Source organism: Zeus faber (genome assembly GCF_960531495.2).
Source record: "Zeus faber genome assembly, chromosome: 12".
NCBI classification, from domain to species: domain Eukaryota; kingdom Metazoa; phylum Chordata; class Actinopteri; order Zeiformes; family Zeidae; genus Zeus; species Zeus faber.
The window spans coordinates 11,820,749-11,833,553 of record NC_137196.1 but is presented as its reverse complement, the minus strand read 5'-3'; positions in this window follow the sequence as shown (position 1 = coordinate 11,833,553).

Below are 12,805 nucleotides of genomic sequence, written 5' to 3'. Positions count from 1 at the left end.
AAAGCATCCAGGATGACTCACGTTCCACTGATCAAGGGCACAGGTGTTTGTGCTCCTTAAACCAGGTTAGGTGTCTCTGTCTTGGCCTTAGGTACAATCAGTTTCCAAATGGGAACCCTGCCATGAATTCCAGCTTTTTCAACCCGATGACATGTTAAGTAGTTTTTTTTGCGAGTGGATCACAGAGGTAAATGGGCATCTACCCCTGACAGCAAGCTTCAACTTGCAACCACTGAGCCTCTTTGCTGATGGAGTTTGTCCATGTTTGGCATATGCTGATCAACGACAACAACACATGAGCACCCACATCCGTGCATGTGCACATTACATTCTCACGAGAAACTGTGGCCTAATCCCCCCGGCGAGGTGGTAGTGTATTAAAAATAGTGCGGGCCATGTTGGGAGGCCTCGGCCCAGGCTGCCTCCTCCAGTGTTCATGTCGTCTCTGGTGTTGTCGGGGACCACAATCCAATCAGACAGATGGAAGGTTGTTTGAGGAGCAGAGAGAGGCAGCACCCCTTGCCAGTAAATACTGGCAGCGCTTGGATTTAATTATATTCACAGTATGGTAAACAGAATGGTGCCACGGGCCCCAAAACACACCCCTGCTTTGGGCAACCGAAAGCCAGCACTTCTCTCTTAACAGTCCCGCGGAGAAGTTAAATAGAGAATTAGAAACAAACGGAAAATAATTGTTCTTTCCAGCACCATCGCAGCACCGCGTCCCAATCCGTTTTGTAGGGGTTTTGAAGTGGGCCCCCGCCTTTAAGAAGAAGATTCCGCGAAAAAAGACTGCATTGCAACTCCTCTTGAAAGAAAAGTCTGAGGTAGGCCCTCATTTGTAATGTAGTACAGGTCAGTGAATAGCTGGGAGGAAAAACAAATCAAGGATTTTTCAGAGCAGTCTTCTCACACACACAAAGCAGAAAGTGGTGTTTACGGTGGGCTATTTTCCCCGTGCCCCATGCCTCCACACTCCAATAGCGGTGCATACTCATCATGTGCTGTTAGTCTACACTCTGCCCTCACCCCCCGTGCTACTCTGACTCCACTCTGTGGGCTCGGGCCCAGACAAATTACGGTGTCTCCAGGCAGCTCGCTCCTCCACTCCAAACAATTTCTCTCATTTCTCTACACCCGCACCCCAACCCCACCCCCAACCCCACTACCCAATCCCTCCCCATAGTGATGCCTTTCTGCTAATACTATGGCAATCACGGCACTCGTAGCGCTTTTACACCTGCGGGGTCACTAGGGCGCTTCCCATGAAGGTCAGATTATTACATGAGAGCATTGCATGGTCGACAAAACAACCACTCGATCTTCCATGGCACAAAACCCTCTCTAAACGTGATTTTTTTTTTTTTCCTTTACAATTTAAGAAAACCAGCTCCAGCCAACCCCTGCCAAGATCAGCCAAGAGCTGTTCCTGATTAGGAGATAGTACAGCAGAGCCCTTGAAAGCCTAGTTGTCTGGTCTTCCATTGTTTTTCCCATCCCTCCAAGCCCCCCCCCCCCCCGTCTTAAATAAAATGGGATTAATATAAATACATCCAACACCGGACCTCACACCTGTCACCTCGGAGCTGCCAATTTCAAGCCTTGTTCTCCACCGCTAACAAGCTGAATTGTTGGCAGAGCTTTAGCGGACAGGGTTTTGGAAACTTTTCTCTTCTCCATCAAAAAAAAAAAAAAAAAGGTAAAGCTGTGTGAGCCACATATTTGGAAAATACATCAGTGAAATGTCTGGAGCAATGGATGACAGAGGAAAAAATGTTTTTGGCATTAAAATTGGAAATGCTGCGGTGTTCCTTCGCCCCCATTTTAAAGCGCTGTTGTCCGTGTAAACGGAGGAGGTGGAGTGTGTTCACATAGGAAAGTGAAGGGCAGCGTCTACAACCAACAAAATCAACATAGCGGCAGAGAGTGAATGAGCCAGCAGCTTATCAGGACAAACAGACAGCACACTTTTAAAGTGCTTCGCTGTGAATAATTAAAGCTGGTGAATAGATTGCTCCGCTGGCGTGTATCTTCATTAATTTCTGTTGAAGTCATTTGCGCCCTTAGTAGAAAAACGTAGTAATAAGCGGACCCCAGTGGCTGATTGGAGTAGTACTGTAGTTCCCTGCCACCACCTTGCAACAGGGAGCAATAGAGTCACAATGCAAACTGGGCCTGAGAGAATTATACTCTGCAAGGAGTGAATTAATTTTATTTTTCTATGTTGCTCCATTAATCATTGAGTGCTTGATCAGCGGGTCAAATTAATACGCTAATTAGAGTTGAGCATTACATAACCACCATTCTGTAATTATGAGTTTAATAATGGCTGAAATTGCCATGATACCAAAGTATCAGGGTATCGTATGGAGGGAAGAATGGAGTAAAATTTGCCAATATTTACTTATGTTGTCCTCTACACAAGAAAAATGAGACAGAAGTACAATGAAAACATCTACACTTGTTTCAAGTTGTGTCCTATCAATTGATATTATAAGAGTTGACAAAAGGTATTATAAGTATTATAAGATATGACAAAAGGCCCTGAAAATATTATTAAAAAAAAGTCCCTGTGGCTCAACTTGCCCCAGGTTAGGGGTAAGATGAGCTGAGTCAGTGGGTAAGTTGAACCGACTGGGGGTAAATTGATCATCTTACTTTTTAAGTTAAAACCTGAGTATTATTTTAAAAATAATTTACCTCTTTTGAAATAAGTAATTTAATAATACATACCCCTTTTACAAATAGTCATAATTATTTTCTTAAAGCTAACTTTAAACAACATAACATCAACCACATACAGTTTCATATTCATAACCTTTTTTTGTTTTCCATTGGTGGCACAATTTTAAACATTTCTGTTAAATGAGGGTACTCATCTAAATGAAAAGGACAGCCAGCGCAGTTCTGAGCAGCAAAAAAAAAGAAAAATCGTAACAAAATTATGTTAATGAAGAAATAATTCAAATCTGCTGGCTTCCAGTCACATATAATAAAACAAAAGTGTTTGCCAGAAAAAATAACAAGTTATTCCCCACGTAATTTCTCACGTAATTTTGGAAAACGGTTTTGAACTTGTGAGAACAAACCACCAGTTAACGCTTCAAGACCACTACATGATCAAAAATGACTATTCAACGTTCCATTCATCAAGGCTGCAGGGAAACATGAGTTGCACCCTCATCCTAACCCTTGCAGTTCCTCCAACTTTTTGAGGTTGAGGTAGCTTCTTCAGCGCATCACTCCGTGGAAAAGATCCCTCATCATTTTCCTTGAAGGCAAAGGTGGGTTTCTCATTGCCTGTGCTTCCCCACATTACTCTAACACATCCTGTATTCCATGGGTTGCCCTCAAGGCTCTCAACCAAGCCAATGTAATGGTAGCTTACTACAGTAGGAAAAGGTCTGAGGTGTATGGTTCAGTTGTCTCATCCTCGGAGCGCTCCTACTCAAGTGTCATCAAACGGGATGGGAACATCACTCTCCTCAGAGCTGCTGCACACTGTGATTTTCTTCTTAAAGGGGACCTATTATGAAAAACTCACTTTTTCACTGCTTGTACACATACATTTGAGGGGGCCTCACATTTGGACTGGCCTTTAACACACAAACTGTGAACTAAGACAACCCATTCAGTTTTTTGTGAGCTGCCTATGTCAGAAAACATGTCCTGAAACCAGCCGCTCAGCTTTGCAGCCCTTAACTACGTCATTAAGAGCTTTGGTAGAATTGGAACCGCCCTCCATCTGCGAGTCACTCCACCCACGGCTGCAACGCCACCGGACCGGACCGGACAAGCATCGAAGCTGAGAGCTAAGTATAGGAACTGTTCTGTTGGCTGCAGAGACCAGCACAAATCTTTTAAAGAAAGAGGAATTAATGCCAACTGTCCGTGACTGCAGACAATGGAAATGTAAATATTGCTGTGTGTTTCTTTCTGGTAGTGCGTGTGCGTGCGTGCACGTGTGTGTCTCCACGGTAGGTTGCCTGTACTTAAGGCTTTGGCGTGCGTTCTGCTCTGCATTTCGGCCAACAAAGAGGTAGATGTATTTATTTCATTTCATTTTCCAAGTTTTCCGTAATTGAATGAGACAAAAAAAAAAAACCCAAGCCCCGCCGTATCCCGTGCTGTTCCAAGTTCCAAGTGAAACACGAGTGAAGATTCAGAAACTGGATTGCTTGTTTCTCGCCTCAAATTTGTCAGAAACAGATTTTAGTGTACTGATATGGTGAAACCAGTGAAGGTTTTCAGACTAAAAACGGAGCGAGAGTAAAGCTCAAACCCCATTGGCTCACAGAACTAGGGGCCTGTCTGCTCATTTACATAAAAAGCAGCACACCCAGAAGCAGCCCGTTTTGGAACAAGATGGTATAGAGGCATGTTAGAATGGCTTGAATGCATTATCTGTGATATCTAAACATCAAAAACATGTTTTGGGGACCTCAGACACCTATATTTACTTGTGTAAAAAGTAGCATAATAGGTTCCCTTTAAGCTTTCCTTTTTCTTTTGATGTTACTTTCCTTTTTGTCCTGTTTATTTTTTCGCTTTTGTATAGGCAAAATCTTATTTTTTCATGTGCTCTTTCAATTGCCTGCTTTTCAGGCGTACCAGTCTGTATTCTTGTCTTCACACGCCTTTGCTTTGTTTGCGCCCTGGGCTGCTGACTTTTGGGTTAAGGGTAGAATTTCAGTAGAAGACACACATCCAGGGTGGCTGGGGTGCGAATCTGTGCCACTTGGAGAAGCACATGCATGTGAAGGCAGCTCAGCAGAGATGGAAGTTGAAACCATGGGTCGATCATCTGCAGCAGCAGTCTGCAGCATAGCACTTGGCCTGTCTGACACCATGGATAGCTCAAGCTCGGCATCAGAGAAAATATCTCTGCTGTAAGGGAAAATCCCTGTGGACCTAAATCCAGAAGAGGTAATCTGTCATGTCATTGCTGACATGAAAACCTCATTCATCCAGGGATTTGGTATGCTGGCTCTTTTTCCTCGGTTACATCTCAAACCATCAAGAGCTCTGTTTTAATATGTTTGAAATGGACCATAAACACGCTTGTCCACAGGTTACAGGTGATGGGACATGTGGGGTGAAATTATGAGCATAACAATACCCTTTGTTTTTGCTATATCCATTGCCCTCAGTGAAATTTGGGCCTCGTTATCAAGAATTAGCAGCATGGGATGGTCAGAGGAGCAGTTGGTGTGCTGAACCAGATGTTCAAGCAACACAGCAAAGGTGTCTTCATTGATCCAGCCAGATGTGGTGGAGGTACCAATTGACCCTGGAGGTGCTCCTGTAATGAAATGGTCTTTGTATCTAACCTCTGGGAAGATTAATATGGGAGGGACTGAATTCCCAGTAGCACTGACTGCACAGACCATAGTCACAGGCTCTCCTCTTTCAGCAGATGTGATGGCACCCACTTGCTTCTCTCCTTTTTATGACACTACCTGCTTTGGTGTCTGCACTGTTGTGACAACTGTTTCGTCAACATTCTAAATCATGTTTGCGGGGGATTTATGCCTTTAAAACAAAGACAAGACCAAAGAGCCACGATGAGAATCAGAATAGTTAAACCTTACAATTAATTCAGAAAGTATTTGCAACTAAACAGCCGTGAATAGATTTCTTGGTAAATGTAGCTGATAGGTAAACACATGTGCCAGTCTGTTGTAAATTTACTTAACTGTTGTATATAGTTGTTTTTAATAGATATTAATGTAGTCAAATATATTACTCTGTCACCTGTCCATCACTTTAGTCAGAATGTCAAAGAACTCCCCGACTGTAGTTTTATTGAAGGCTGTAGCTCTTCCCAAAGATGTCGCTTCAGGCGTATGGCAGGAGAGATGGTGGCGCACCATAAAATTCTTGAACCAATCTTGACCTAAAATAATGTAATTCATTCTGTCAAGATACTGTATTTAACTACACAAGATAAGTTAGCCTTTGCTGACCTGCTGAATCATGTAATTTCCTGCACACCCTACCTGCTAAACTCTCTTTCCAGTTGCCGGGGACACAAATGTTATTACTTTCTGCCAATTCTAATGCCAGCTGAGAACGCACAGCATTGCTTTGGAGTAAGGCCATGGAACTGGTCAGCCAGCTTTTTGATGAGGTCTGCAAGGTCCTTTATACCTCCTCTGTGAAGACCCTCTTTGCTTCCGCTACTCCACTGTACCCTAGTGTTTTCACTTCCTCTGCCTCCTTCTTTTTTTATGTACCGCCGCATGGCTGACCTGTCAATATTTCTGTCTTTTGCCACTGATCCGATGGATTTTCCAGCCTTCACATCAATGGCTGCTCTCTCCATCACTTTCAAGGGGTGAGCCCAAGTTGGTTCTTCTCTTGTAGGTTCTTGGCATGACAGCTTTTCTACAATGTTTAACCAACTCACGGTTACTGTATTGAAATACCATTTTAACTTCTGAGACCTCAGTGCCTTATGGTGGGGTAAGTTGAACCACTGGTGCATTTTGCCCCATAGCCACCATTTTGGAAGAAGAAATACTGCCTAGTTTAGCAATTCAGGCTAATCCATACCCGAATGATACACATGGTTTTTATACGTCGGTAAATCACCAATATGTATAATACACATTTTTAGATCTGGATGAATTTGCTTTGACATAAGTCATTATACATTAAACACATTGCACTGCTGCCTCACAGTAACAAGGTCCTGGGTTCAATTCCCGCCTGGGGTGCTGTTGGCACCATGCTCCGGGGGGTTATCTCCCAAATAGGAGCCCTTCTGTGTGGAGTTTGCATGTTTTCCCCGTGCTCACATGGGGTTTCCTCCACCTAATGTCAGTTTTTTGGGCGGGGAATGAATACTTACCATTTCTCCCATGTGCTTCTCTCCATCACAGCCAAATAGAAATGATGCACTTCCTGAATTTATGGTCACATGACAAAGGTTGTGCACAGTTGCCTAGAAACAGGGGGCAGGTCAACTTACCAACTGGCTCATCTTACGCCACTCTCCCTAGAGCTGAGAGAGCAAGACCAAAATGCTGCTATAAACATGTATAAAGGTAAGCAATGTCAACCATCTTGCACAGAACTGTAACCATTCATAATGCCTTGCATCGTATGGAAAATTGTGTATCTTCACCTCTTTATTCACATAAAATGATATGAAACAACTCAGTAATAAGGTCAGTATTTACATATTATCTATTCAAGTCCTAAAGGACCTGACGTTTCTATTGATTGTTGTTACAATATCTTCAGCCGACGGCTGAGCAATACGGCAATCACGGTTTCCAAAGAAACTGGTTGCAATTGCTCCATCGATTCTATCCTACTGGATCAATTTACAAGATTCAGGTGCCGGCCACTCGGGTTGAATCCCTATGATCAAAAGATAAGGTTTAGTTTAAAGGTTTTAACATTTTCAACATTAGGTAGTAGTTATAGTAGACAGTAGAGAGTCAATAGTAGACATTTGACACCTAATTATACAGGAGTTCAAGCTTATTTAACCTCTATATCCTCCATTCTGAATCCCTTTTGTCCAGTTGTACATTTGTGCAAAAGTCATAGTTTGAGAGGGGAAACAAAGTACGTTTTGAGTGGAGGCACAGTAACTACACATTATTTTATAAAATAATATATTTACCATTTTGCATCCAATGACTGTGTTTTTCTACAGTTAATGTTGTATATCGGAAGCACACATATACACACATGAAACACGAGAGTGACTGAAAATGATTGATTTTAACCACTAGCTATTGGACAGAACGGGAAAAAACAGCTTTACTCAGAAATTGAGAGTATCAGAGTCATTTTTACTGCCAAAAAAAAACCCCTTTCATTGCTGTTTGGAAGTAGCCATTTTTACCAGCACAAAGCAGCAAAAGTCCGTTTATTTATGCCAACTTGACCCCTGATTTTAGAAATGGCAGTAACCCACAAGGAAAATTGAAAAGGTCTCCACAATATCATGCTCACTTTTCTACACATTCTCCACTGAATGACTTCCACTCCAAAACAGTTCTGACTAAACTTTGTTGACAGCAAATTTACGACTAGAAGTCATTCGTTTGACATTTTCAATGAGGCCTTAAAAGCTAAAACGGAAATGGCTCTAGAAGGGCTGTGTGTATTCATCAGCACTATGGCCGGCTGTCACTGTCTGTTTTTTTTTAATGTGCTTTATAAATAAATTAACTTGACTTGCCTGGTGTATGTATTCCCTTACAGTTATTCTCTCACAGTTATTAGACCGCAGCTCGAGATTCTTAAGCCCGCGCCGAGAAAAAATATCCAGAGATGGAACAGAGACAGGCACTGTAAATTTGTAGGACATTGCCCGAAATAAAACAATTAATTACTCATAAATAAGAAGTTTTTTCCACGGAAATTCATTAAGCATGATGTTGATAGATTTTGCCAATAACAACTGCAGTCGGTAATTAATCTCAAAAGTGATACATTCGAGCGTAGGAAAGATTAAACGCTGAGTGACGGACCAACACAGAGAAAGGATTATAATCCAAACTGTCTGGAAAATAATATCTCTTTCAGGTTTCTATGGTAACAAAAGGCAACATTTCCAGAAAGCATTAAATTTATGAAATGACCCACTTAGCATTAAAAAAAAACGCTTTTAAAAAACGCTACCTTGCTGCCCTCAACCATTAAAAGCCTAGCCTTGACAAATGTTTCAGACACATGGTTTAAAATGGTTTACTGTGCTGTGTATTCTTCTAAAGGTGAGAGTCGTGATATTTCAGTCAGTACATTGCATTATGAGGCTTTTCATCCCCCCCGCAGAGTATCGACTTTTTTTTTTTTTTTTTTTTTTTTAGCGTTTGGTGTTTTATTCAGATATGAAAATCCAATAATCCTCAGGTAAGACCGTTTGGACTAAACATAATCAATTGTTAAAATGCACGGTTTAATTTCCTGCTTTGCAAAACATTTAATTCTGTGTCTTATTTGGCCGGGCGGTTTCATGTGTCCTCTGGCATTTGGCTGGGGCTCCGCTCACCGAATGCCAACATTTCAATGTTATTTTTCAATTGTGGAAAGTCTCCCACTGATCAGGAAGGTGACTGTCCAACCTGCCTGTGAATCATTTGTGTGTGTGAGTGTGTGTGTGTGTGTGTGTGTGCGTGTGTGTGTGTGCGTGTGTGTGTGTGTGTGTGTGTGTGTGTGTGCGTGTGCGTGTGCGTGTGTGTGTGTGTGTGTTTGGTGTCCATGGAGCGTGTATGTCAGGCCAGATAGCAAACAGGATAAAAAAAGAAAACCCAGACTGAACATCATCGAATCAGAGCTCGAAGGAAATGAACTCAGTGACACCGGTGTTGCGGTAGTTGTTGTTGTTGTTGTTGTACTGTCGTTTGTTTGTTGTTTACTCACAACATCAGTCATCGTGCATTGTGGAGCGGTTTCTGCAGGAAAACGCGTGCATAAATGTGCACGTCCCCTTTGCTCTCCAATTCAGTGAGACCGTTTAAGACAGAATTCTATAATCCAAAAAAAGAACAAAAAACACTAATCGTCCTCCTGATGCTCCTCCGCCTGTTTCGTTGTAGAATCCTCCAAAGACAAACATGTCAAACGCAGTTGAAGGATAATCAATAGCTGGTAAGGATTTTCATTCAAATAAAATGAAAAGATCAGTTGTCCCGTCGTATCGTGAAGAAGAAACAAAAATAAAGTGTTAAAAAAAGAAAGAACAGAAATATCGGAGAAAAAAAAAGGGTGACAGGGATCGTTTTATTCTTATTTCAAACATGAATTAACTTTAGAACTTTAGAGCAATATATATATACTACCACTTGACACTTTACATGTTTATGACATGAAATTGCATGTTTCTTCAATAAAAATTATATTAAATGACATAATATATTGCATGTTTATTGTAGACAATTAGATGATTATTACACGCAATTACATGTTCTGTACATGTTTCTTCTTCAGTTGCATTTGCTCCGTGTCTTGAACCGACTAAAACAACTTTCGCCAAAAGTGACACTGAGAGGTTAAAGTTTCCTACGTCACTGAGTTGGTCTCTCAACCCAAGGGGGAGTTCCCCGATGTGGTAACCCCCCCCCCCCCCCCCCCCCCCCTTTGCCGCTGTTCATAATAACCTTTTTTACACGTGCAAAATAATGACGCTGTTTAGTTTCGGTGTCACGGTTCGGGTATCAGAAGGTCATCTCTCTGATTTTTATCTCTCATTTAATTTGTAATATATATACAAAGCTGCACGTTCTTGTTGGGTTTCTTTTTCGCGGGGGGTGGGGTTATCTGCGATGGAGCAGTCGATATGGCGTTGACTCTTTTCATTACTCTTTACCGACGCACTCTTCCCCACACTCTTTAACCAGTCTGCAAACACAGGGACCGGGAGCTAATCGCATCATCGCCGTCGTTCACATTACGCCGCGTGTTTGCGCTGGCTGGGATTACGCCGTTATCTCCTATAGCTGCTAGAGGAGGATAGCTCTGCCCCGAGTAAACAAAGCTAGCACACACAAATGCACGCTTCCAGGTCAGTAAACAGATAATCACGGGGGGACGGGGACGGGGACGGGACGGGGGACCATGCTCTCTCATGCACAGCCATGTAGAGTCACATAGTCATATACTGTACAACCATGGGTGCAAAAGCAATCTTGCGTCTCTAAGATAAGCGGCCGTGGACTTACGGCTTTGATAACCAATACAGAATAGATAAATAATAATATAGAGGACTGCGCCCGTGGTCGTAGGGGGTGTCACTATTCCGATTATGAAATCGAAAATCGATCTAAATGAGAGTTCGATTTCAACCTTCGAAATCGCAAGCAGGTTGGCAATCCTGCCCCTATCCTCTGCACCGCGTCCCTCAACGCGCCCAGCCCGAAATTGGACTGTAATTCGAATATTACCAAAAAAAAAAAATAACTTCCATATGGGTTCATCCAGTTGGTTGCACAGTGAACGTCCATTCGAGAGAAACATTCCCGGTTGCGTTGTGCGGAGTCCGTGTCGGCGGAGAGGCACCGGCGCAGTCAGTGCACTGGCGTTTGACTGTGTGTGCAGGGGAGTTCCTTTGACCAGAATTAGTAACTTATTGTTCATCATTCAAATGTAGAGTTTTGCTAAAGGCTTTAACTATTCAAATTAAAGTTATTTATTGAGAGACAAGTGTTTTTCATTACAAATCGATAGATTGACTTCGATAGTTAGATATAGTTCGATTAGTTCGATAGTAAGACTTAATAATAATAATAATAACAAAACTTTATTTGTTTAGCACATTTCATACAAGGATTGCAGCGCAAAGTGCTTCACATCAGTAGTTTAAAAACAATAGGCAAGTGGCAAGTGCAGTTATTATGGAAGACAGTTAGAAATATAAAAAGTATAAAAACAATAAAAACAAGAAGGGCAATAATCGTATCCAATCCTGGTGTTGATAGGTTACTTTGGGTTATCATAATCTAGTTGCACAACAGACATGAACATACTAATTTATCGTATTAGATCCTAGTGCTCTAATAGGTTACTTTTGGTTATCATGATCTGGTTTCATACATACACAAACAAATTTATTTGCATCATATCAGAGCCTAGTGCTTTGATAGGTTACTTCATTTACCATGATTTTCATTACACAACATACAGGAGGAGTCAGGGGAGAAAGAATAATGATTAAGAAAATAAATGTAAAGTTTGGTAGTATTAAAAGTATTAAAAGTGCACATCGGAGTGTCAGATCATAGTGCAAGGATGGGGTGGTTAGTGAAATGCTTTGGTGAAGAGATGTGTTTTAAGCTGCCTTTTGAATATATCCAATGTGTTTGCTTCTCTGATATTCCTGGGTAGTGTATTCCATAGTTTTGGGGCATATTTAACAAAGGCTGCATCACCAATCAATTTTTTACTGCTTCTATTGATCTCTAATAGCCCAGAGTCGGATGAGCGGAGTGTTCTGGCTGGTGTGTAATTTGTTAGTGAGTTTGCAATGTAGCGAGGTCCTTGTACTTGATATACATTGGCGTAGCTTTTGTCATGGCCTTGCTGTGCAGTCGAGGGGGTTTTGTCCACTTGCACAATTTCCTTTTTTTTTTACCTATAGAGTGTGTAATGTTGATACAGAGATATAGAGATGTAGAGATGTAGAGATATAGATAGATAGATAGATAGATAGATAGATAGATAGATAGATAGATAGATAGATAGATAGATAGATAGATAGATAGATAGATAGATAGATAGATAGATAGATAGATAGATAGATAGATAGATAGATAGATAGATAATTTATCCATCTATCTATCTATCTGTGGTCTCTATTATGTGGTCCCTATAATACTTTCATTAGATTTTTGTACATATGGTAAAAAGTTGTTCTCCTTTAGTAATTGCTTACACTCGTTTTCACTACTATTAAGGGTTAAGGGTTGTGCAAACTTCAAGGGCTGGGATTTTTTGCGAAGGGGAGTCGAGCGGATTTCAGATTTTACACAATTAACACGCCTGTAGACAGAGTAGGTGCTTTTATTTTGTGAGTTTTCTCCGCAAGTTCTGCGGTTTGCACCAAGCGCTAATATGATAATGCATGTTTTGACAGTTGTTCACCTTGGACTGCAAGACAGGCTTGCAGGGCTTTTTCACAGAGCTGTATTATCACCTCCGCTGTAGGTATTATCACCATCATAAAGCTCCCCCACAAAGGACGCACAGTGCCGCGCTATACACCTGAAAGGGGAAAATTGCCGGCTGCGCCGCACTCCCTTGTAATGACTTTATTCAGCTGTCCAGCGAGCGCCCTCCCAGGCTCCCA